The sequence below is a fragment of the Pelodiscus sinensis genome, chromosome 11 (assembly GCF_052426305.1).
Source record: "Pelodiscus sinensis isolate ZL-2025 chromosome 11, ASM5242630v1, whole genome shotgun sequence".
Lineage (NCBI taxonomy): Eukaryota > Metazoa > Chordata > Testudines > Trionychidae > Pelodiscus > Pelodiscus sinensis.
In genome coordinates, this window is record NC_143062.1 from 47541310 (window position 1) to 47564941 (window position 23632).

Here is a 23632-nt window from a genome sequence, read left to right on the forward strand (position 1 = left end):
AATGGGGAAAATAGTCAACTAAAGGAAAAACAACACAAGCACAGTAAAGCGGAAGAGGTTTTACAAGTTGGCAGGCTTTGGGATCGGGAAAAAAGCCAAGAACTATATGTTGCCAGAATGAAAAAGATAATCTGTCAAAGGATCAACACTCAGCACTTGAAGGAAGCATTGTAAGCAAGCTGGGGTGGGACGGAGTGAGGGGGAGCAGGGGAAGAGTTGATGAGGAAATAACAAAAAGATGTTGAAACATAAAAGCCATTTTTGCATGACCCTGAAAATAAGTAAGCAAGCATTGAGCCTACTCAGAAATGTGACCAGAATAAAAGCAATTTGGACATGCAGAGGTTATTCCCAATTTTACTAGAGTGAGTGAGCTGGTATCCAGACAATACACAGGGTCTTCAGGTAGTTCTAACCTCGCTCCAGACATTACTCAGATGAGCAAGAGCAAGAAGAGCTATGAAAGCTTTTTACTGCACCCAATGTTTCTACTGCATCCTTCTGGCTAATGTTCTCTCAGATAATACAGTGTTGGGTGCATTTGGAATACCTTGCTCATAATGGCAAAAAGGCAGACAGACGACCCCAAGATAGAAAGGCCAATTAAAACACTACAAAGTGAAAATAAAAGTGCATATTTGAAATGACCAACTACTTCAAAATCAATGGGAAAAAAATTACAAGGAACAACTGGAGGTGGAAATTAATGAGGCAAGAACTAAGGCCAGGTCTACTCCAGGGGATAAGTTCAAATTAAAATATGCAACTCCAACTACATTAATTGGGTAGCTTAATTCAAATTATGGCACTGTCCCCACTATGCAGAGGTAAACATCTAATTTAAAGGTTAAACTCACCCTCAGACCAAGCAAAATCACATTACAGTAACAGAATTATTTACAATTTTCAAAACCTCTAAACTATGCAAAGACTGTAAACAGCGTTTCATAATGCAGAATCACAAATCACAGAAGCTACTGCAGTCATGCAGATGAAAACTCGGGTGTGATCAAAAAACTGGCAAAGGCCCAAAGTCCCACAATGATGTAAATCAATTTTTTGCAGGTATATATTGCTTTTTTTTGTTGTCGCTGTTATAACTGCAAGAGGTGTATAATAAATAGAAATGACTTGTTAGAAAAATGTCAAAATTTGAGGCCCCTTTGTCTCCCAAGGCCCGGGCCAAATGGTCCTCCTGGCATCCCTCTTATAGGGCGTGATCCAGCCTACTTAATTCGCTTCATTAACACACGACTTACAATTGATAGGTAACTGTTTTGCTGTTATATATACACCTTGGATTCTGTATTTTCTTCATCTGATGAAGTGGGTTTTACACACAAAAGCTCATGATCTAATATATTTGTTAGTTTCTAAGGGCACGTCTACACTTCAGGCTGAAGTAGAATTAAGATACGCAACTTCAGCTACATTAATTTCATAGCTGAAGCTGCAATAGCTTAATTCGGCTTTTGGTTTAATTCGGCTATACAGCAGGAAGTCAAAAGAAGAACACTCTTCCTTTGACTTGCCTTACTCCTCATGAATTGAAGGTTACAGAAGTCAGAGTAAGAAGCTTGTTATTTCAAAATTATTTCAAAATAATGGGCTTGCTCTGTAGATGCACACTCTGTTATTTCGAAATTACGCAGCTGTGCAGACATGCCCTAAGGTACCACAGGACTGCTCATGGTTTTTAAAGCACCTGTAAAATTAGGGTTCATGGTATACAGGCCAAAGGTTAGTAATTGCATTCTTACAAGAGACTGCAGCATTTCCATTAAAAGCCATTAATTGGAGCTCATCACTGAATCTCTCTGGGTATGTCTACACTACAAAGTTAGTTCGAACTAACGGACGTTAGTTCGAACTAACTTTAATAGGCGCTACACTAGCGCTCCGCTAGTTCGAATTTGAATCGAACTAGCGGAGCGCTTAGTTCGAACTAGGAAAACCTCATTTTACGAGGACTAACGCCTAGTTCGAACTAGCTAGTTCGAACTAAGGGCTGTGTAGCCCTTTAGTTCGAACTAGTGGGAGGCTAGCCCTCCCCAGGTTTCCCTGGTGGCCACTCTGGCCAACACCAGGGAAACTCTATGCCCCCCTCCCGGCCCCGGACCCCTTAAAGGGGCACGGGCTGGCTACGGTGCCCGTGCCAGGTGCAAGCCTGCCAGCACCCAGCTAGCAGACCCTGCACCTGGCACGGCACAGAGCCACCCACCCGATGCCCCCCAGCCCACCCCCTCTTGCCGGGACCAGGCTGGTGGCTCCCGGGAGCTTGCCCTGGACCGCAAGAGGCGGGCACCTTCCTGGGCTAGTGCGGACATCGTGGACCTCGTCCACGATCTCCTCACTAGGCACAGGAAAGTGGCCGTCTAGGGCAGGAGAGCTGCCAGCCTGGCCACCCAGGAGCAGGTGTGCATGAAAATCAAGGGGGTCCACTGAGACCCCCGACCCTGAGCCCTGAGCTTACAATGGCCGTACTGGGTCAGACCAAAGGTCCATCTAGCCCAGTAGCCTGTCTGCCAACAGCGGCCAACCCTAGGGACCCTGGAGGGGATGGACCGAAGACAATGACCAAGCCATTTGTCTCATGCCATCCCTCTCCAGCCTTCCACAAACTTTGGGCAGGGACACCACTCCTACCCTCTGGCTAATAGGACTCCATGGACCCAACCTCCATCACTTGATCTCACTTCCCTTTAAACTCTGTTCTAGTTGTAGCCTTCACAGCCTCCTGCAGCAAGGAGTTCCACAGGTTAACTATTTGCTTTGTCAAGAACAACAACAACTTTCTCTTCCTAGTTTCAAGCCTGCTACCCATTCCTTTCCTTTGGTGTCCTCTAGTCCTTCTTTATGGGAACTAATGAAGAGCTTTTCTGTATGCACCCTCTCCACCCAACTCCTGCTTTTAGAGCCCTCTATCCTGTCCCCCCTCCGTCTCCTCTTTTCTAAGCTGAACAGTCCCAGTCTCTGTAGCCTCTCTTCATATGGGACCTGTTCCCAACCCCTGATCATGTTAGTTGCCCTCCCCTCTCCCAGCCTTTCTCTTCCCCTCTCCCACCTCCTTTTCCCAGTCTCCCCCAGTTTTTTTTCAATAAAGACAGAGTCAATGTTGGAAGAAACGTTATCTTTATTTTGTACATCAATAAGAAGGGGGGCTAAGGAAGGGTAAGTGGAAGGAGGTGAGGGAGGAATGGGGTACGAGCCCCCGATGGGGAGGACTGGGCTGGCTCTGCGGGCTTCTGGGGGTGGAAGCTCTCCTGCAGCCCCCCAATTACTCCCTCTCCGCAGATGGCAGCCTGCGGCAAGTGCAGCCGGGCTGATGGCCGAGTGGTGTGATGTGCCCAGTGTGGGCACTCAGGGCACTCCAAGCCAGAACTTCTTTGCAAGCGGGGCACCCCTTAGAACTGTGTGTCCGGGGTGGGGGTCGGGACCCTTTAAGCGCAGCCCTCGGCTAGCCTGAGACAGCATCTCCATGCTCTAAGTCCTCCTTTTATGCCCTGCCGGCACTGCTTCCGGCCATCCTTAGGCCCTGTTCAGAGTCCACTCAATGTGGACTTACTAGTTCGAACTAGCAAAACGCTAGTTCGAACTAGTTTTTAGTTCTAGATGCGTTAGTTCGAACTAGCTTAGTTCGAATTAACTAATTCGAACTAAGTTAGTTCGAACTAGCGCTGTAGTGTAGACGTACCCTCTGAGTTGTTCTCCCTCTAGATACTCTCCTCTCCAGGAAGAATTCCTGTTCTTTCCAAAATTTCCCATTTGTACGTTTATCCTGTTGTACTGTATGCCATACACATTTGGTGGGATACAGGCTTACTGCCTAGCCACCTTGGGTTCCCTTCATCTACAGAACATCTGCAGCTTGTCAGCAAAGGGATATCACACATTTAATATGGATAAGACTGTTCAAAAATGAAAATTTAAATGTGCCAGGACAGTTTGTCAAGACTTAGAGATAGGCGCTTAAACCTAGTGGCCAGAGAAGGGGTGGTGAGGGCTGGTGGTCAGAAGCACAGCCAGGGAGCCAGAGCCAGAAGAGAACAGGATCCAAGCCAGAGGTCAGATCAGAATGAGGGATCAAGCAAGCATCCGGATCCTGTGCAGCAGCACATCATGAAGTATCTCACTTGCTCAGGCAACTTCCTATGCCTCCTTCTGGTTTAAATAGCATGGTTGGGCCACTTGGCAGGGCCAGTCATCATCCCCACTCAGGATCCTCTTGGGAGATGCCTCTGGGAGTGGTCAAAAATCTGGTAGTCCCTCACTTCCAATAGTTAGGGGTGAAATATCCAGGGGTGGCCAGGCTGTGAGGGCTGCTTGGGAAGCTGTGGGTCCATGTTTGAGTCCTATATGCCCTTACATACAGTCATGACCACAAACAACACTTAGCCATAAACCTCTCATTGTATAGGATAAACTCGGCTACCCCCTGCAGCTTCATTGTATAGGGTTCATCATGTAGAGAAAGCAATCATGATGAGTCAGTGAAGCCAAAGGCACCTGATGACTCAGTTTTCACTTAATGTTTCATTCAGATCAGTGGGCATTATGAAACCATTTTCCAGGCACATACACATTCTGCAGCAGTGAACACAGCTGAAATGTACTAACCTTTAGGGTAAGCCTGATGTACAGCTATTGTAATTCAATGTTCTGAAATCCTACGACACTGCTCTTGTTTTAAAGGATAACATTCTATCAATATTGCTGCATAGTTGTCACCATTTCATCTGAAGACTAGTGCACATGTATGATTTGAGAAGGGATCAGGCCAAATTAGAGTTTATATAACACTTTTCTGCTGGAAGCCTTTCTTATTATATGATGTGAAAAGGGCCTACTCTTTGCAAGGAAAGTAGTGAAACAAATTAAGCCTTCCGAGTCCTTGAGCAGAAAAGGAAGTCTACTTGCAGAGAACTGGAAATATGGCTCAACATTTTCAATTATATCTAAAATCAGAAAACACACAGTAAGAAAAAAATATTCAGAGGGCAAAGGTGATTACATTGCTGCATGAGATCAGAGCAGAGAAAGGCATGCGAGCTTGCAAACCTGAGTCAAGAAGTGGAAAATACCAAAAGAAGGGACAAAGATATTGAAATATTTCACAAATCCCATTCTCAATTTCAGATCAAGGCTTAACTGTAAAACTAATAATTTAGCAACCTGGTGATTCAAGCAACCATTATGCCTCCAACTCATGTAATAATGAAAAATCCAATGCATTTCAAACAGATGGTTTATTTAAAGATCATGTTACACATGGTATAATCAATATCCAAATGACAGCAAGGATGTTACAAGGAAAAATATATATAATTGTACACGTGAAAACCCTCCGGTTTGGACACAGAGAGGGCAAGGGTAATCAGCACTTTCTTAAAGTCTTAGAAATCCAGTGAAAGAGCTGAAGTGCATGTAATTAACAGTCAGAGTCATTGTTGCAAAAGCAGATACAGTTAATTATACAGTAAAGGAACATTTTTATGCAACTGATGTGGTAGTAATCAGAATATACAAGAAAAGTCCAGAAGGAACTCTGCACAATAAGAACAATGATTTGGTAAAGCCTACTGTACAAATTATCTAATTAAAAAGATATAATATATAGGCACACAGCTGGGGAGGGCAAGTGTTAATGAAGAGTCATGGATTTTTGCATACTCCTATGGTATTTAAGAAAATAATGAGCCTCCTGCTGCCGATTTTACTCCTCCTGAAACATTTTTATTTACTTCATTCTAGAGGTGTTCGAGAGGTTGCTCTGAGAGTTGCAGTTATAGCAGGGAATCCAGGCCCAAATCCAACATCCATCAAAGTCAATGAAGATAGTGCTACTGACTTTCATGGATGTTGGATTTGTAAGGTATTGGGTGTTGCTGTGCTCAGATTACTAGGTGCCTAAATCACTTTTGAGAGATTTTGGCTCCAAAATCAAATAGTTTTTGCAATAGTGAGTGATGTGACCTTTAAAAATTTGGGCCTAGATTTTTTATTATATAGGGAAAATGTGTGTTCCCACCAAAGGTCAACCCTTCACACTTTGAGTAGATCATTTTCTGGAAGTAAATCTGTACTTTAGGAGGAAGAAAAAGCTAAAATGTTTTCCTCCTGAAATTCAGACTTGCAATCAGCATTTCCTCAAGAGCCTTTTAATACGTGGCTTCATTTAAACAATTCACAGTGTGGGCCACAAAAATGGAGCCAGAACCTCAGAAGGGGGAGGCTCTGGCACATAACATTTGAAATGTAAAATGATCTTTAAGTTGCATTTCAAAAGTGTAAGTCAGAGATTTCCCTATTTTAATGCATATGCAAGTTGAACCACTAGTCTGGCACGCTTTGGTCTGGTAACATTCATGGTCCGGCATGATTTTAGTTAGCCAGATGTCCACCTATCATAAGTGTGGCCAAGTTTCCTACAGTCCCATAAAGTTTGTTTACAGCCACCAGTTCTGGCTCTAAGTCTTCTGTGCTGTAGTCTAGCTCTAATTTACCCCTAAATGACTTCTAAGAGCCCAGTAAGCAGTGGAAGTGTTGGTGATGCTGCTAGACCCGTGGTCCCCAATCCGGTGCCCGCGGGCGCCATGGCGCCCGCCGGGCTCTTTACATGCGCCCGCGGAGCAATCTGGGCTGGCAGGTGCCAGCCCCGGGCGCATGGCCGGTCCCGGCCCCGGGTGCGCCGTGCGTGCCGGTGCCGACCCTGACCCACGCCCCCGGGGGCGCCGTGCGTGCCCTGGCTCCGGCCCCGGCCCCGGCGCCAGCCCCGGCCTTGGCCCCGCGGCGCTTACGGGGGGAGCGCCGGCCCTGGGCGCGTGGCTATGGGGGGGGGCCCCGGCCCCGGGCGGGCAAGTGTCCCTGCCCCCTGGCGCCCGGCGGGCGAATGGCCACGCCCCCTGGCGCCCGACAACCTGAAAAGGTTGGGGACCACTGTGCTAGACAATATTGACTTCCCGTGGTCTGGAAAATTATTTGGTTCGGAAGCAGTCAGCTCCTGAGGGAACTGGACTAGAGAGGTTCAACTTGTATTTATGAATGGCATTTGGCAATTTCCCCTGCATTTCAGTATTAGTTTGGTTATATATATATATATATATATAAATGATGATAATCTTAACTCTATATTGATGAAATTTTTATGCTGGAATCAAATCAGGGGGCAAGGGAGCACATAACCCCGCCCAATACATCAGCTCTTGCTGGAACATCAACAGAGACCAGCTTTCATCTAGTGTATTCACTGAGCTTTTTGGTTAAGTGGAAAATTCAGTTTTAAATTTCAGAATTGTTATGAGATTTTGCCGATTCTGCTCTGTGCCCACCTAGATATCACACTGCTAACACTGCACAACATAATCCAGTAAACAGGGAAGTGGACTGGATCTCAGGACATCTGGATTCTGTTTTTGGCTCTGCCACTAGCCTGCTGTGTGACTCTGGCCAAGTCATTTAATCTTGCTGTAGCTCCATTTCCCCTCTCTTGCCTAGTTAGACTGTAAACAATTTTTGGTAGGAATGGTCGGTCTTCTCTATGTGTTCGGTGAGCACCAAGCAAAACTAAGTCCAGATCTTTGCTAGCACCTTTAGGTTCTACTGTTACACAAATAAGTGAATGATAAAACAAAATAATAATAAGTAGCAGACCCTGGGGAGATTCACCCTGGTTTTGAAAGGGGGTCTTCTAGTGTGGTAAAGACAGTGCTGCAGCTTCTATACCCTCCTCCATGCTGTCAGTGTAGGGATGTGGCTGGAACAAAAATGGGGAAAAGGTAGATGGGTCTCCTTCACATTCATCTGATCCCTCGCTACTGTTTTGACATCTCTTGACCATCAGAGGCCAAAGGCCTCTCTGACTTGTAATTAATTATGATTGTTTAGTTTGCTGCTTCCCATGCTAATAATCCCTTGAAATGGTCGTTGGTTAGTATATCCTGAATAACAGAATCAAATGTTTAAAAAATTAGGACTATGTGAGAAGTTGCATCATGTAGAAGTAATAAGAGGGGACTTGCTGATCTGAAAACATCCAACTAAAATTATTTTTAAAAGTTACAAACCAAATGCAAACCAATTAAAATGGAACAAATATTTGATTGGTTCAATTAAATTAGCTACAGAAGATGCAGGGAACAGTCACTCAATGACAGAAGAGTACATCCAGTCCCTCAGAAAGAGTCAAGCAATTCTTTAAATGGAAAAATCACAAAACAAGGTCATTTTCTGAATATCCTTAAACTTAATATGTACCCAGGAGAATGTGGAAAAAATACTCTGCTGGCTTAATGCCACTCAGAGAGAAGAGCTACAGCAGCAGAGTTTGGTTCTATATCTTTAATTTATCAGACACAAAGATTATTATTTTTGGACGTGAGAAGTTCCACAGATTGTAAAATGCCAACAATAATCATTTATTAAGCAGGTGACAAGACCTGTTCCGATAAACTCTGTGCAAAACACCCTTCCCCTGGTTTCAAACAGATAAAGAGAGAGATATTAATTAGACTGGAAGCCTAGATCTGGTTATATATACATACAAAAGCTCATAGCAGATAACTGAAGCATAAAGAATGAATGGCGCAAGTATCATCACTTCCAAAGTCAAGTTAGAGCTGCCTTGAAAATAAAAACAAGCTGTCCTAGCATTGTAACATGGTTTCCAACCATCTGAGAAAACATACCTGGTGTCTAAGAGAAGAAACTGCAGCTCGTAATGGGATTCTGTACAAAGGATTTCTAAGCATAACATAAGACACCACACTAGCTGAAATACTACAATTAGTCCCTGGTATGTGTACTTATGCATTTGAAATGTGAAGGCAAGAGATGTCTTGCTTTCTAATAGTCCTGAATTCAATGCTCCAATATTCTTGCAACCCGCACCGTGACGGCAGCTTAGGTTAGCATACCTACTCAACCACTGCTGTGTTCATGTAGTGGCACAGGTTTGGGCAACGCAAGTAGGCACCCGTGGTTCCAGAAGGACTTGTACAGCCTGTGTTGTGTTGGGTCTGGGCCACCATGTTTACATTCTATGTTTAGCAATGCTACCCAGGCAAAGGTATGTGCATCTGAACTACAGTTACCCCTTGGGTAGCATTACACATGCACCTGTAATGACATTTCTTCCTCCCACCTTTTGGAGAAGGTACCCAGAACTCCATCACCAAAAATCTCTTGGCCTCTTTTTTTTTTTAGCCCCTGGTGTTTGAAGGCTGTGAAAAAGTACTGAAGTGTCCTTGAAATAATACTTGACATTAAGGAGACAGTAACAACAAGGATCTTGTATTGATTTTATTGGCATTGATGAACCCCTGGGACTAAGTGAGGACCTACATTGGCTTTTGGCACTGAGGAATCTTTGTCACTGGGTTCTTCACTATTCCATTTTGTAGCTACCTGCAGAACAAATGGCAGCAATTGACAGACCCATATGCCTGGGTTCGTAATAAGTGAAATATCAGCCATGGAATTCTAGCACTGGCATGCTCACTCCTTCAAGCTCATGCTCTCAGTGCCAATGAGATTTCAGTCCCTGCAAAAGACTTGGGTCCTATGCCATTGCCATGGAACCTGTTCTATGTGCAGTGGGCCTTGACCTCAGCGTTTTCCTTGACTTCGAAGCCCAAGGTAGACTGCTCTGTCCATTCATGGAGACAGAAGGCTGATCTAACCTGGGATCCAGCAACCAGGCTCTTGAGGCTACTGGTGAGGAACATCCTTCATCTCCACAACCTGTCTGTGTGGGTCTGGGGTATGCCCCAAGCTGAACCACCAATATGCTTTTGAAGACCCACAATGAATATTACTTAATTCTTCCCTGATTATCTGATTCCTTGGAGATTGGACTGGCTTTGACTGAAAACTCCGAGGACCCCAAGCCCAAAATAAAATAAAAGGCCAAATAATGTTGACTACCCAAGCCTATCAACAGGGGGGAGAGGTAAAGGGAGCAATTGCCTCTGGTCTGGTGTTTCAAAGGGGCCTGGAGCTTCTGGATGCTGCTGCTACTGCCCCTTTAAATTGCTGTGGGAGCACAATGCTGGGTGCTCTGTACAGCTTTAAGGCCTGGAGGGGGGGCAGCACTAAGGGCTGACTTCCTCTGCCCCATTTCTTCTGCTCAATGCCACACCCAGGGGTGGATGAGAGTGCCGCGGGGCCCAGGGCAGCACAATTACGCACATGCGCCACGGCCATAGCCGACAGGAATCAGCGCATGCGGAGGGCCTATTGAAGCGCAGGGCCCGGGGCAGTCGCCCCGTTTGCACTGCCCTATATCCGCCGCTGGCCATGCCCCTTCTGGGGGTATGGGACTGGGCCCCCACACATCTTGTTCTCGGAACTGAGGTGGCTGTCTGCCCCACTGAGACAACCTAATATCTGATAACTAGTTAAGTACCTGATACACTAGAATTTAAGGAAGTTGTCTACATGCACAGACAGAAGGTCTGTCTTGGCAAAGATGGAATGTGGGTGGCTTGGGGTCACATGGCAATTTTATTACCTCAGCTCTAAACATGGAGGCTACGTCTACACTGGCGCGTTCTCACGCAAAAACTCTTTTGCGGAAGAGTTCTTCCACAAAAGCTCTTCCAGAAGAGAGCGTCTACACTGGCATGTGCTTTTGCGCAAGAGCATCCATGCCAGTGTAGACACTCTTGCGCAAGAAAACTCTGATGGCCATTTTGACCATAGGGCTTTCTTGCGCAAGAAATTCATGTTGCCTGTCTACACTGGCCTCTTCTGGTAGAGCTCTGGCGCAAGAGGGCTTATTCCTGAGTGGGAGCATCAGAGTTCTTCTAAATGTCAGTTTACTTGTGCAAGAACGCGCGGCCAGTGTAGACAGGCAGCAACTTTTTGTGCAATAGCGGCCACTTTTGCGCAAGACCGCGCCAGTGTAGACACAGCCGGAGTGTTGCAAGACAGTGTTTGTTGGCTTTAAGGGGCACCGGTACCCTGAAGATCTCAAGGCCCAGAATCTGATGTCCCACAAATGGGAATATTCACAGGCAATCTGAAAGGAGAAAGAAGCAGTCTTGATTTAAGAACAAGGAACAGGGACAGATGAAAAAGAGGCAAAATCATCTCTATGGTGATTTCAGGCAACCTACCCAGACTTCCACACTTATGGCTTTAATTACCTAAGCATTTTGACAACTGCTGCTTAGTGATAATTTGGCGGTACCAGATCATTTTAGTTAGCATTTAGTAATGACATGGTTTCATTTTACATTGTGAATAAACAAGAGAAAGGAGCTGTAAAACGATGCTTCAATATTGCTCTGAAACACTGTCACCTTGTGGCAATTTGCAGGAGTAGCACTTCCCATCCTAGTACAATCAGAATCACTTCTTGAGATTAGCGATGTGCTAAAAATGGATAAAGTAGGGGTCTCAAACTTAATTTACCTTAGGGACAGTACCACTCCTCATATACTCCTAGCTGGCCAGCAGGCATCTCCCTCTGGCAGAGGTCCAGGGAGGGCAGGAGGTCTCTGCATCCCCCTCCCCTGCTGGCCCACTTGCTACACACATACACATACTCACACACGCCCGTTGGTCCCACCTGATACCCTCAGGTGATTTAAAACCCGCCAGGAACCCCCGTTACCACGACTGGCAGTGCAGTGGGACTAGAGCAGCTTCCTGCTACTAGTTCCATGCCACTGCCAGCACGTCTGTGGCTCACAGGAGGAGCAGCCCTTCTCCAGAGCCAGCCCTGGCTGCCGTGAACAGGGGCTGGTGATGGAGCAATTGACCAAGCAATCGCGGCTCGCGCTGATTGCTGCACCTCTGCATTTTAAATGTACAAGAGCCCAGCCGCTCTTACTACACTTAAAATGCATAGCTGTAGTGCAGGTGGCTCTGAAGCCGGCACGAGCCAAGACTGCTCAGTCCTGGCTTGAGTTGGATCCTGGAGCTACTCCCGCTGCGGCTCTGTAGAGCGGCACTTATCGACTAATCATATAGTCGATATAAACTGTATCGACTATTCGATTAGCCAGATAATCACATTTTAACGTCCTTACCTCACCCCCTTGCTAATACCTGCGTCCTTGCGCTGGGATCCCCGGCCCTCGCCCAAGGTAGCTGAAAGCAAAACCCATTGGTCCCACCCTGCTGGCTGCAGAAGCACATCATCTTGGGCAGCTCCCTGGACAGCGTGGGTCATATCACGGTGGAGGCAGCCAGCACGGCTTCCCAGACTGAGCAGCACCCTCTGTGGCCAGGACTACGTGGCTGCTGGGGCCTATCTGCCGCTGGGTGCCCTATGTGAGAATGAGTCCCTGCCACAGAGGCCTGATTAAATAGCTTTTTCAAACTATTTCATAGGTTGGATTGTGGAAATGCTCAGGCTTCAGGTGACCCCCGGACTGGTAGTTTGAGTCTCCTGCGTTAAAAAAAAAGGGGTGGTTAGGGCTCTACTCTAGCCAAAGCAATCTACCTATCTCTACTACTGTATCTGCGGCTAAAGAGATAGAAGCAGGGCACTGACTAGGCTTGAGAATGTCTTAACCCACTCAATGGACTATCCCTGTGTTTCATCTTATCATCTAAAGCATTTGTGGGTTTTGAGGCTTTCCCCCAAAAGGGAGCCTATGAATTTTGTCTTATAAGACCTGCCAGCTACACGGGTCAAACGTTTTAACTCAGTACACCATTCATTGGGCCAAATTCCTCTTCAGGGTATGTCTACACTACCGAGTTTTGTCAGAAAAATGGCCATTTTTCTGACAAAACTTGAGGAATGTCCACACTGCAATTGCGTTTTTCCGCAAGTAAATTGAAAGAACAGAAGGGTTTTTCCAGCATTGGTAATCCTCATTCTACGAGGACAAAGCCTTTTTGTGAAAGAGCTCTTTTGCAAAAAGGCGTGCGTGGACAGAGAAGAGGGAGTTTTTTCGAAAGAAGAGGAAAGAGGAAAAAGCACTGGTGCCCTGGTGGTCACTCCGCCCATAGCAATCACAGTTTACATGCGAGAGAACGTCCATTCAGTCTGGACACTTTCTTTCGAAAAAGCAGATCGCTTCTTCGGTGCACTTTTGTAGTGTGGACGCTCTCTTTAGGAAGAAGTTTTTTCAGAAGATCTCTTCTGAAAGAAGCCTGTAGTCTAGACGTAGCCTCAGTTACCATCGGTGTGAATACAGAGTCTCTCCAGCTGACTTCAAAGAGCTGAACATGCCACCAATATGGATGTAAGAGTTTAGTTGGTTTAACAGTTAACCAGTAGCAGTAAAACTCTGCATAGGCCGACAGCTGCAGCTCTGCACTTAACCGTGTAACCAATATAATTCTGATTGGTTAAACGACTGATATTTGTATTCATTTTTTACATTCCTAGCCACCAGATCTGCATGAAGAAAAGTTACTGGACTCAGCCTTTAACATGTGCAGCTCACCTACACAGGGGTAACCCTTTAAAAAAAACTCCCTTACATCATCAATGGGTGGGGGGAGGGAGTAATAAACTGCTGAGCTAAGGTGTTCATGCACAAGTGACTGTCTCACAGTTCTGGCCCACTGCACTCTCAGGAAACTGGAGTTAGGTTGCAATGGCTTTCACTGGCTTCCAAAATGTCAAAAAGCTGGTCAGTGGAGCAGGCGTCTCAAGGTAGGTAGAGCGGTGACAGCAGAAGAAACATGAGCCTGTAGCCTAGGGAATATAGTAAAGCAACAAAAGCAGGGGGTCTCAAGGCAGAGAGAAACTCTTGGAAATACCACATACAGCAGCTTTGCATCCAAAGAGGGCAAGGCCTCTAGTGCTGTCAAAATCAGGATAGCAGTGTTGGAAAAATATAGAATCATGGTCTGACCCTCCCTTGACTGAGAAGGGGTTAGTAATGGGTTGCTACAGGAGCCCAAGAGAGAGAGAGAAGCGAGAAAGGGAAGCTAGCAGCAGCTACAGCAAGGCTCCCAGCTTGCAGTTTACCACCAAGTATTATTGGCCCATCATTAAAGCCCTGCAAATTTGCAGATATCCACTTTATATCCACAGGAATCCGCATCCATGGATGTGGGTGTGGATATCCATGGCTTATTTCTGCCGAAACAAAATTTTGTATCTGTGCACTGCTCTACCATAGTCTCTGTCAACACAGACAATGTCACCTCAGCACATTTCACTGCTTGTGAGTGAAGACGGGACAGTGTGTAAAAACCCAGATGCCTTCCTTCCACTGTGGTTGTTCTGGGTCTGAGCATATAAAGGAAGAACTTTTTGATAATTGAACTAACAAGTAAGCTCCAGGAGGACAATGTTATTATCCCACCTGGAAGCCCTGTAAAAAGCTGCCTCACCTTATGGTTTGTCCAGGATGAGTTAAAAAGATGAAAGGAATTTTTCTTAGGAACTATGTTAATGGCCTATGAAAGCACAAATTAGCATCAAAGCATCTGACAGTACATTGCTAAATGCAGTAATTGGAAAATGGGGAAGGGCTGGCTGTTTGAAGGGGAATGAGGCGGGAAGTGCAACATAACTGGCTGTTGCCCTTATAATATGCTAATGTTATACTTCTTGATTTAATAAACAAATGCACCCCCCAGGGGAGTGGAGCCAGCTGGCAGTGTTACCAAACAGTGCCCTACCTAGTGATCCTTCCATCTAAAGGGTAAATTTCATTAATTTGCCTTGTTAGTTGTGATCTTAGGACCACACAGATACAAGAACAGACAAAACTGACCTAAAGTAGGATTGCAAAGCAGCAGAGGGCCAGTCAATAGATATCTTCTGCAGCCCCATTGAGATCAGCGAAACTACTCACACTACTCACGTGCTTAAAGCTACAACTGAGTATAAGTGTTTATAGGGTTGATCCTTACAGGAAAAAGACTTGCTGGAGACCAGCTCAGCAGCTGTAGTTGCTGAGGTGCCAGGCTCAGCACACAGTCAGGAAATTATGGGCAGCTCTGCATTGTCCCTTTTTAATGGACCTCAGTTTTACACGAAGGTTGTTAGGAAAATCAGGGAAGTTATAAAACAAGCATCAGCTTTGATCTGATTTTTGGATAATACAAAGATCTGTATATTCAGAAGACAAAATACTTCACCTCTTATTCACCTTTCCCACATTATCTGAGGTTAATAGTGTGAGAGTTTTCTGTTCAAACTATATCTTCTATATTTACCCTAAGAGCACAGCAGAACTGTTTTAAATGGATTAACTAATACAATTGCATAAATACAGCATGGTAAGCCATTTAAATAACTATGCCAGAGCATCTGAATTGCACATCTATTAGCAGCACACCTTTTCTGGAATGGGTAAAAGTAATTTGAATAAAAAGATGCAGCCTAGAAGACCTGATCCTGTTTCCCTGTCTGACCATTTCAGGTTTACTTTTTGATACATTTTTGCAACAAGGAAATTTATTTATACTGAGTCTTTTAAAGAGCTTAATCTAAATTCGAATTTAGAATTATTAGACTGAAACCTTATTTTCTTCTTATAACAATTAATGATGCAAGAATTACCTCCTTGAATTCTAACATGTTTGGCATTAAAGATCAAAGGCAGAAAATTAGATTCCTCTGATCCTAGTTATTGTTTCTAGCAACAACTACGTAAGGGAAGAACAAAGACATACACATTTAGAAAACTGTAGGCTAAATATTTAGAGACATAAATTTAAAAAGAAATTAACTAGGTTTTCACATATAATTGCCAAAACAAAATGCATCACTTTTAACAACAGAAAACCACATTGAAAGAAAAAGAAACTGTCATCTTCTCTTTACACTCATAGCAACATTATCTTATCGTTTGGGCTAAGCCTAATTTAATCTGGTGGGTGCAACTAATGTCTGTCATTTAAGATCATAAAAACAGCTACATTCCTTTATGAAATAATATCAGTGTCCACAATAAAGGCACATGCAAGACCAATCTGAACTATATGGGTGGAGGCCTTCACCAAGTGTCGTTTCAATGAATGTGTGTGGATACTGGCAGAATAATTGGCTGGCTAGGATGTATGCATGCGCCTTTTCAAACATATCATACAATTCACAAAATTTTCACTCAGGCTTAGAGAGAAAGACAAGCCTGTGCTCATGTGACAGCAGCTGCACGTGTCCTATGTGCTGGGTGTGGCTCCCTGCTCTGGGTGTTGCAATGTGGCACTGCAATCCCATGTACATAGAGAGCATGCAATGCCACATACTCAACATTGAGCCATTTGCCCCTTGGTTATGATGGAGATGTAGCTGGGCTCCAGGTCGCAACACTCAGAATGGGGAGTGGCCTAGGGCTGAGCCACGGAACTAGAGCCACCACCGCCAGATGAGTGTGTGATGGGCTTGCTGTCTAGTCCACTACATCTTTATCTTGCCTGGTTGCAAAACTTTATTCTGGCACTGGAGAACTGAAGCAGAAGGAAGCTACAGACCAAGGCAGCTGACAGACTCCCGAGCCTCAGGGCAAGGAGGCAGGGTGGCTCTGCACTCCTGGAATAGGGATGTTACATATCAATTAGTCGATAGGGCACCTCTGCCTTTGAAGTGTAGCAACAGCCCTAGGGGACTCCCGAGCTGACCCCAAGCTCAGTGTGGCGCTGTCGCTTTGAAGTACCCCCACCTCTTCTCCCCCACTCGCTGCATCTCTCTGATAGAAGCAGCAAGTTGGGGGGAGAGGAGGGAAGCAACTAGTCTTTCACATCCTTATCCTGGAAGGGGCAGGTCCTCAAGTGAAGGGCCGGAGCTGGCAGTAGCCAGCCCTCAGAGCTGCCTGGAGTGAGCCGCACAGCACTCCAGCAGAGATTTAAATGGCCTAAGGCTCCAGCCAGCTCCACTCCTGTTCAAAACATCTGGCAGTTCTTTCTAGGTGCCAGGAGGAGGGGGAGGGGGCAGGCAAAGACTTCACACATTCCCCCACCCCCAGGCCAATCAGGGTCTGTTGACAGGGGAGAAAAGGAAGTCTCCTGGCCCCATGCCTTCTGCCTGAGGCCCTGCCCTTTTCGGGGCAGCCTGAGACCACCTCAGAAATTTGTGAAGTGGACCCTCTTCATAAATTATTGCCCAGCCCTGAGCTAGAGAGATGGCTTTTGGGACTGGCTAAGAGAGGATTGGCACCTATTGTTTGTTTCCCCATGAGTTCAGGGAAACAGGACTTTGTACATGCTTTGTAAGTAAACAAGACTGCACCAAGGTACCTATCTCCCACATCAATTTCTCCTCCTAACTGGCCCCATCCACAAAACCCAGTATTATTGGGTGACCACTCAAAAGGGGTAACAATAGTTAGGAGGGCCTAATTAAAAAGTTTCAAAACCCCTAAGGAAAAGTTAATTCATACAATGCACAATTAAACTGTGGACTGTATTGCCACAGAATACAGGTTATACCTCCCTTAACCGGGACTCTCTGATCCTGCAACATCTGTGGTCCAGGACGACCACAGAGCCCAGATATAGGGAGGTCGGCCACATGTCAGGAGCGGCAGAGGGGGCACAGAGATTCAGCTGGGCACCAGGGGGCAGGGTGCAGAGGGGCAGGCAGCACAGCAGCACGCTCTGGCCCCTGCAACCAGGCAGTAGCGGGGGCTCGGCAGTGGCAGCTGTGGAACTCTGGCCCCAGCAGCCGAGCTCGGGGACTGCAGCAGCAGCCGAGGAGCTTTGGGATGTCAGCAGCAGCCACGGATTCCAGTTCTGGCCACGGAGCTCCAGCAGTGGCGGCCACAGAGCTCCGACAGCGACACAGCCACAGTCTTGGCAGCGGAGCTCCAGCCCTGGCCATGGAGCCACGGCCGGGCAGGCAGCAGCAGGGCTAGGCTGCAGCCCTAGCAGAGGGAAGGAGGTCAGCATAGGCCATGTTGGGAGGGTCTGGCAAATCCCTTCATTTGGGACTGGTCAGGTCCCGGGTGAGCCAGACGAGGGAGGTCCAACCTGTATTGTTGAGGCCAAAAATGTAGCAAGATTTAACCAGGGTTTGAATATTTGTATGGATAACAAGACTATCCAAAGCTTTCCTAATCAATGCAAACAGACAATTTGGAAGTGATATGAACCCTCAAATTTGGGGTGAAAACTAATCTCTAACCAACCAGGATTAGGAATAGACCGAATATGGGGGACAGATTATCCTACATCTGCCTAACACAAGGTTGATTTTTCTAAGGAATCTGATGCGGCCAGTCTTGGAGACAAGATATTAAGCTAGATAAACCCCAGTCTGATCCACCTGGCAATTCCTATGTATCCATTCCTATCCCAATTACTCACAGGGAATTCTTAATTTCAATTCCATAAAACATTGACTTCAATGAAAATAAGTCTGTGTCTGAATGAGAAAAAGAGAGTGTATGTAGGTACATGTGAGTGCAACTCTGCATATAAATGTATGTGCACTGGGAGTCTCTGTCTATTGAGACATCAGCCATATTCATCAGACCACCGCCAGCCAGCTTTTCTTTTCTTAAAGTATACCATCCATAAACAATACACCACAAAATAAAAACAGATTACCCAAAACTATATACGGGGACAAGAATCAAAAGAATAAAACATATGAACTCCAAAACTCTAGTTATTATAGACAACCTAATTAATAGTTTCTGAACAAACACTACGAATAACAGGGAAATGACAAACAGAGCTGCAAAAGACCTTCACAGAGCTCTCAATACAGCATCAAAGCAATCCTAACCATACAGCCAGAACAAGAGGATTAAAAAAACATGAAAAGAAAGAAAGGAGAAGAAAAAACAGTTTGTTATAGGCCATGCGCAGGCAAGATCTGGCCCACCAAGCTTTTGAATCCGGCCTGTGACATCAGGACCCTCAGGCAGGGAGCAGCCCCAAGCTCAAAGAAGCTGGCTGCTCCATGCGCCTCTCTGCACCATGCGCTGCGGGTGGGGGGGGGGAGGATGGAGAGGCTTTGCGTGCTGCCCTGGCCCCAGCACAATCTCTCAGCTCCAGCTGAGTGGAAACTGCCTCCCCCCAACTCTGGCACGTGCTGCAGAGAGGCACATAGGCAGCCAGCTGCTCTGAGCTAGGGATGTGAAGGACTAGTCGACTAGCTGATAAGCAAATACTTATTGGATACTCAATAGAATAGTCAACTAGTTGCTCCTCCCCCTTTGATGCATCTATCAGAAAGTGGCAGCAAGGGGGGGGGGGGAGAGGTTACTTGAAAGCTGCTGCGCCGCTTGAAGCCTGGGGACAGACCTTGAGCTCCATGCGGTGCTGCCGCTTTTAAATGCCACGTTCAGCCCAGACTGCATGCAGCGTTTCAAAGTGGCAGTGCTGTGTGGAAACTGTGATCAGCTGGGGACTCCTCGCTGACCCCGGGCATTGTGCGGTGCTGCCACTTTGAAACGCCACGGGGAGGTCGGCATCAGGCTCCTCACAACATTTCAAAGCAGCAGCGCCGTGTGGACTCCCCTAGGGTTGTTGCTACACTTCAAAAGAGGAGGCGCCCTATCGACTAATTGAATAGTCAATGCAAAATGCACGACTTTTTGATTAGTCAGTTACTTGATATTTAACATCCTTACTCTGAGCCAGGGGCAGCAGCAGGCAGGGAGCCTTCCTGAGGGTGCCTACCATGTTGCTGGCCAAGTTCCTCCCAGCCATAGCCTGCCTCGGGCACCCCACCTTCTCTTGCATGCCAACTCCTTGCCCCAGGTCACCACCTAAACCCTATTCTGCACTATTCTGCCCCCAGGTCATAACTTTCTCCCAGACCCTGTACCCCCTCCTACACCTCTATCCCAGGCCAGATTCTCCTGCACCTATACCCCCTCTCAGATCTTGCACCCCAATCTCCTGCCCCAGGTCACAACCCTCTCCTTCACCCAAACTCCCTCTCAGACCCCACACCCTCTCCTGCACCTCAATCCCAAACTCTGCACCCAACCTCTGTCCCAGACCCCACATCCCCTCCATAGAAAATAATCAAAAATTATTGCCCACCCCTGATACAGGCTGTTATAACAAAATGAGAAAAAAAGGGATCTTTCCACTTAAAACACTGAAACAAATAATTGAAGCCAACATATCTCATACTTACCACACCTCAGCACTACTAAATAGTGCTTCAACAGGAATAATAAAAAATAAAGATCCCATTTAAAAATATTTAACACAAACCAAAGAAGCGCAAATTGGATTGGCAAATCTGCAAAGAATGTAAAGCATATAGAAAAAAAATCTTAGGAATACACAGAAGTAAAATCAGGACAAAATAATTCCTTCCAAGATCTATAGGAAGAAATCCACCCCTAAAACTTACTCAGGAGCACAATTTTTTAAAAGATTCCATGTGAAGATGCAGTTTAAAGCCATCAAGCCATCCTGGAGATCCCTTTCACAACACTAGATCTCAAAAAAACCTTTCAGAAACCCAAATTCAGGAAATCATACAGATCAAATGATATGGATAATAAAAATACAAAGACTTAGATGACACTCAGGTGTCCAACTTGCATTAGCTATCTGTAGGAACAAGGTGCTCGACTTCCATTTTTGCCTTTATAAATTTGCTTCTATCTCAAATTGATATTGAAACACAACATAGAAATCATTTAGGAAGCCTTTTAAGGCTTTTAACCTCCCCAATATCAACACAGCAGATGATCAACAAACATACACAAAAATAAAAAGGGGTGAAATTTTTCTGCTTTATATAACTATATAAATAGCTTTCGATAGAGTCTGGCACCCAGGACTGACTCTTAAATTGACAGTAACTGGAATTAGTGTGAAAACATGACTTTCTATCAGTATATCAACCTATCAAATACAGCAGAAAAATAAACACTTTGCAAACAGATTCAGACAAGAGACGGGAATTACACAGGAATGTAATCTGAGCCTGAACCTTTTCAGCATATATATAAATGATTAATTGACTCTCCTGGAGCAGTCTGCAAATTCAAGACTTCCACTAAGCAGCAGAGAGATAGATTGTCTAGTTTTGCAGATGACCGGGTCATATTATCACTCACACAAGATCATTTGTATGTATAGTGCCACCTGGTGACTCCAGATAATGTTACAGTCTTCAAATGACACCCCCAGAAACTAACTTTATGTGTTACCTTGGAATAAGGTAACAAAGATTGAGATATTTTGCAGATGATACTAAACTGCTCAAGATAGAGAAGTCCAAAGCAGACTATTGAAGAGCTTCAAAAGGATTTCATAAAACTGGGTGACTGGATAACAAAAAGACAAATGAATTTTAGTGTTGATAAATGCAAAGTAATGTACATTGTAAACATAATCCCAACTACATGTACAAAATGATGGGGACTAAATTAGCTAATACTACTCAAAAGAGAGATGTTGAAGTCATTGTGGATAGTTCTCTGAAAACATGCACTCAATTTGCAGTAGCAGTCAAAAAAGCAAAATGTTAGGAATAATTTAAAAAGGAATAGAGACTAAGACAGAGCATATCTTATTGCCTTTATATAAATCCATAGCTGCCCACATCTTGAATACTGTGTACAGATGTTGTCACTTCATCTCAACAAAAATAATTAGGGGTGTGGAACAGCTGCCATATAAAGAGATTAAAAAGACTGGGACTTTTCAGTTTAAAAAAGAGAAGACTACGGGGGGATACGATATAGGTCTAAAAAATTATGACAGATGTGGAAAAAGTGAACAAGGAAAAGTTATTTATTTGTTCCCATAACACAAGAACTGAGGACTACCAAATGAAATTAATAGGTAGCAGATTTAAAACAAACAAAAGGAAGTATTTGTTCATGCAACACACAGTCAACCTGTGGAACTCCCTGCCAGACGATGCTATGAAGACCAGGACTTGTAATGAGGTTCAAAAAAGAACTAGATAAATTAACGGAGGATAGATACATCAATGGTTATTAGCCAGGAATGGTAGCCATAGCTTCTGTTTGTCAGAACCTGGGAATGGGTGATGGGAGAGATCACTCGATGATTACTGTTCTGTTCCGACTTGCGACGTGATCCATTCCTGGGAAAGCGTTGCAAGTTGGGGGTGTCATAATTCGAGCCCTCATTTACGATAGGCGTCATGCGCCATCATAAATGCGGGAAGAGGATGTAAGTCGAGGGGCATTGGCCCCTTTCACACTTACAAAAATGGTTGTAAGTGCAGGGGGTCAGAACTCGGGCGTTCACATGTCAGGGACCTCCTGTATTCCCTTTGGGTCACCTGGCATTGACCACTGTAGGAGGACAGGATACTTGGCTATATGGACCTCTGGTCTGACTCAGTCTGGCCGTTCATATGTTCTTTTAAAAACAAACATAAAATTTCATTAGACAGAAATTGAACACAGTTAAAATTAAAACTACATAGGTAGTGCTGCCAATCACAAAAGTTCAAAAATAATGTGCCTTGTCTATGTAAATGGTTTCCTAAACAGGGATCTTAGATTGTAAAATCTGTAGGGCAGTATAGTAGGCAGTATAGTAGCTAACACAATGGTCCCCCAATCTCAGCTGATATCAGGAGGGGCTACAGCAATACAAATACCTAAAAACAACAAAAAGTGTTTGTTCCTTTAAATGTCCAAACTAAAATATTAGATAAACTAACATTATAACAAATGCTCAAACTTTTCACCAAAAAATATTAAGAAATGATGAAGCTGGTGGGTCTCACCTATATGAGGGTTTTCAGGAAGGAATTTCCCCCCAGGTCAGACTGGCACAGACTCTGGTGGATTTTGATCTTCCTCTGCAGTATGAGGCATCACTTGCTCGTTTGAAGTAGGATATATGGTGGAGTCTCTATAACTTCTGAAATCTTTACATTAAGATTTGAGGGCTTCCATAACTCAGCCAGAGGTTATGGGCCTATTGCAGGAGTGGGTGAGTGAGTTTCTGTAGCCTGCGATATCCCAGAGGTCAGATCAAGATAGTCCTTTTCGGTTTTAAAGTGTTAGTGTGAAATATTAGAGCTGGTAGAAATGTTTCATATTTAAATCAGAAACTTGAACATGTGTGTGTGGGGGGGTGCATGTGTATGAATTGGTGATGTCTGATTCTACTGAGGCTGTGGTGTGTTTGGGTCGCAGTGGGAGGCGTGTGTCAGTGGGGGAAGTCTATGGAGCAATGTCCCATTTGGAGAAGCCTGTGGGTGCCTGGCGGGAGAAGCGGTGTCAGCATCAGGCTCTGTGGGTGGGTGGGTGGGTCGGACCGAGGGTCGGAGAACACTTCGGGGAGCAGTGCTGGGTTTCTAGGGGAAGGCGGCTGTCAGGGATCTTGGCCCCGGGGATGCCAATGTCAGGGGTCGCGGTGGGGGCCAGGGGTCTCAGGGATAGGGTGGGGCAGGTCTGAGGGGTCGGGGTCTCCAGGGCATGGCAAGGGGGTGTCAGGAGTCGCTAAGGGGCATCGTCAGGGCGGGGCCGGGGTGTCAGTGTTGGGGCCTCACAGCGCGCGTGGGTGGGTGTCTCGGGGGGGTCAGGCAGGTGCCATGGGCTCTGGGGGGGGGGCAGAAGGGGGCGGGGCCGGGGGAGGTGTCTGAAAGGGGGCGGGGCCGGGGGAAAGGGGGCGGGGCCGGGGGAGGTGTCTAAGAAAGGGGGCGGGGCCGGGCGTGTATCTGAGGAAGGGGGGGGGGGGGGGGGACAGAGGCAGGGCCGGGCGGGAAGGCGGGTGTCTGAGGCAGGCCGGGGGCGGGGCCGGGGGCGGGGCC

General features: G+C 45.7%; 1 long non-coding RNA gene across 1 annotated transcript in view; it reads right to left on the reverse strand.

Annotated features, from left to right (window-relative positions):
- Window positions 1-23410, reverse strand: part of LOC102460386 (uncharacterized) — a 48846-nt gene extending 25436 nt beyond the window's left edge. Inside the window, exon 1 of the long non-coding RNA XR_012906588.2 lies at window positions 22601-23410. This is a non-coding gene — a long non-coding RNA (uncharacterized LOC102460386). The remainder of the gene's footprint in view (window positions 1-22600) is intronic.
- Between the last annotated feature and the right edge of the window lie 222 nt (window positions 23411-23632).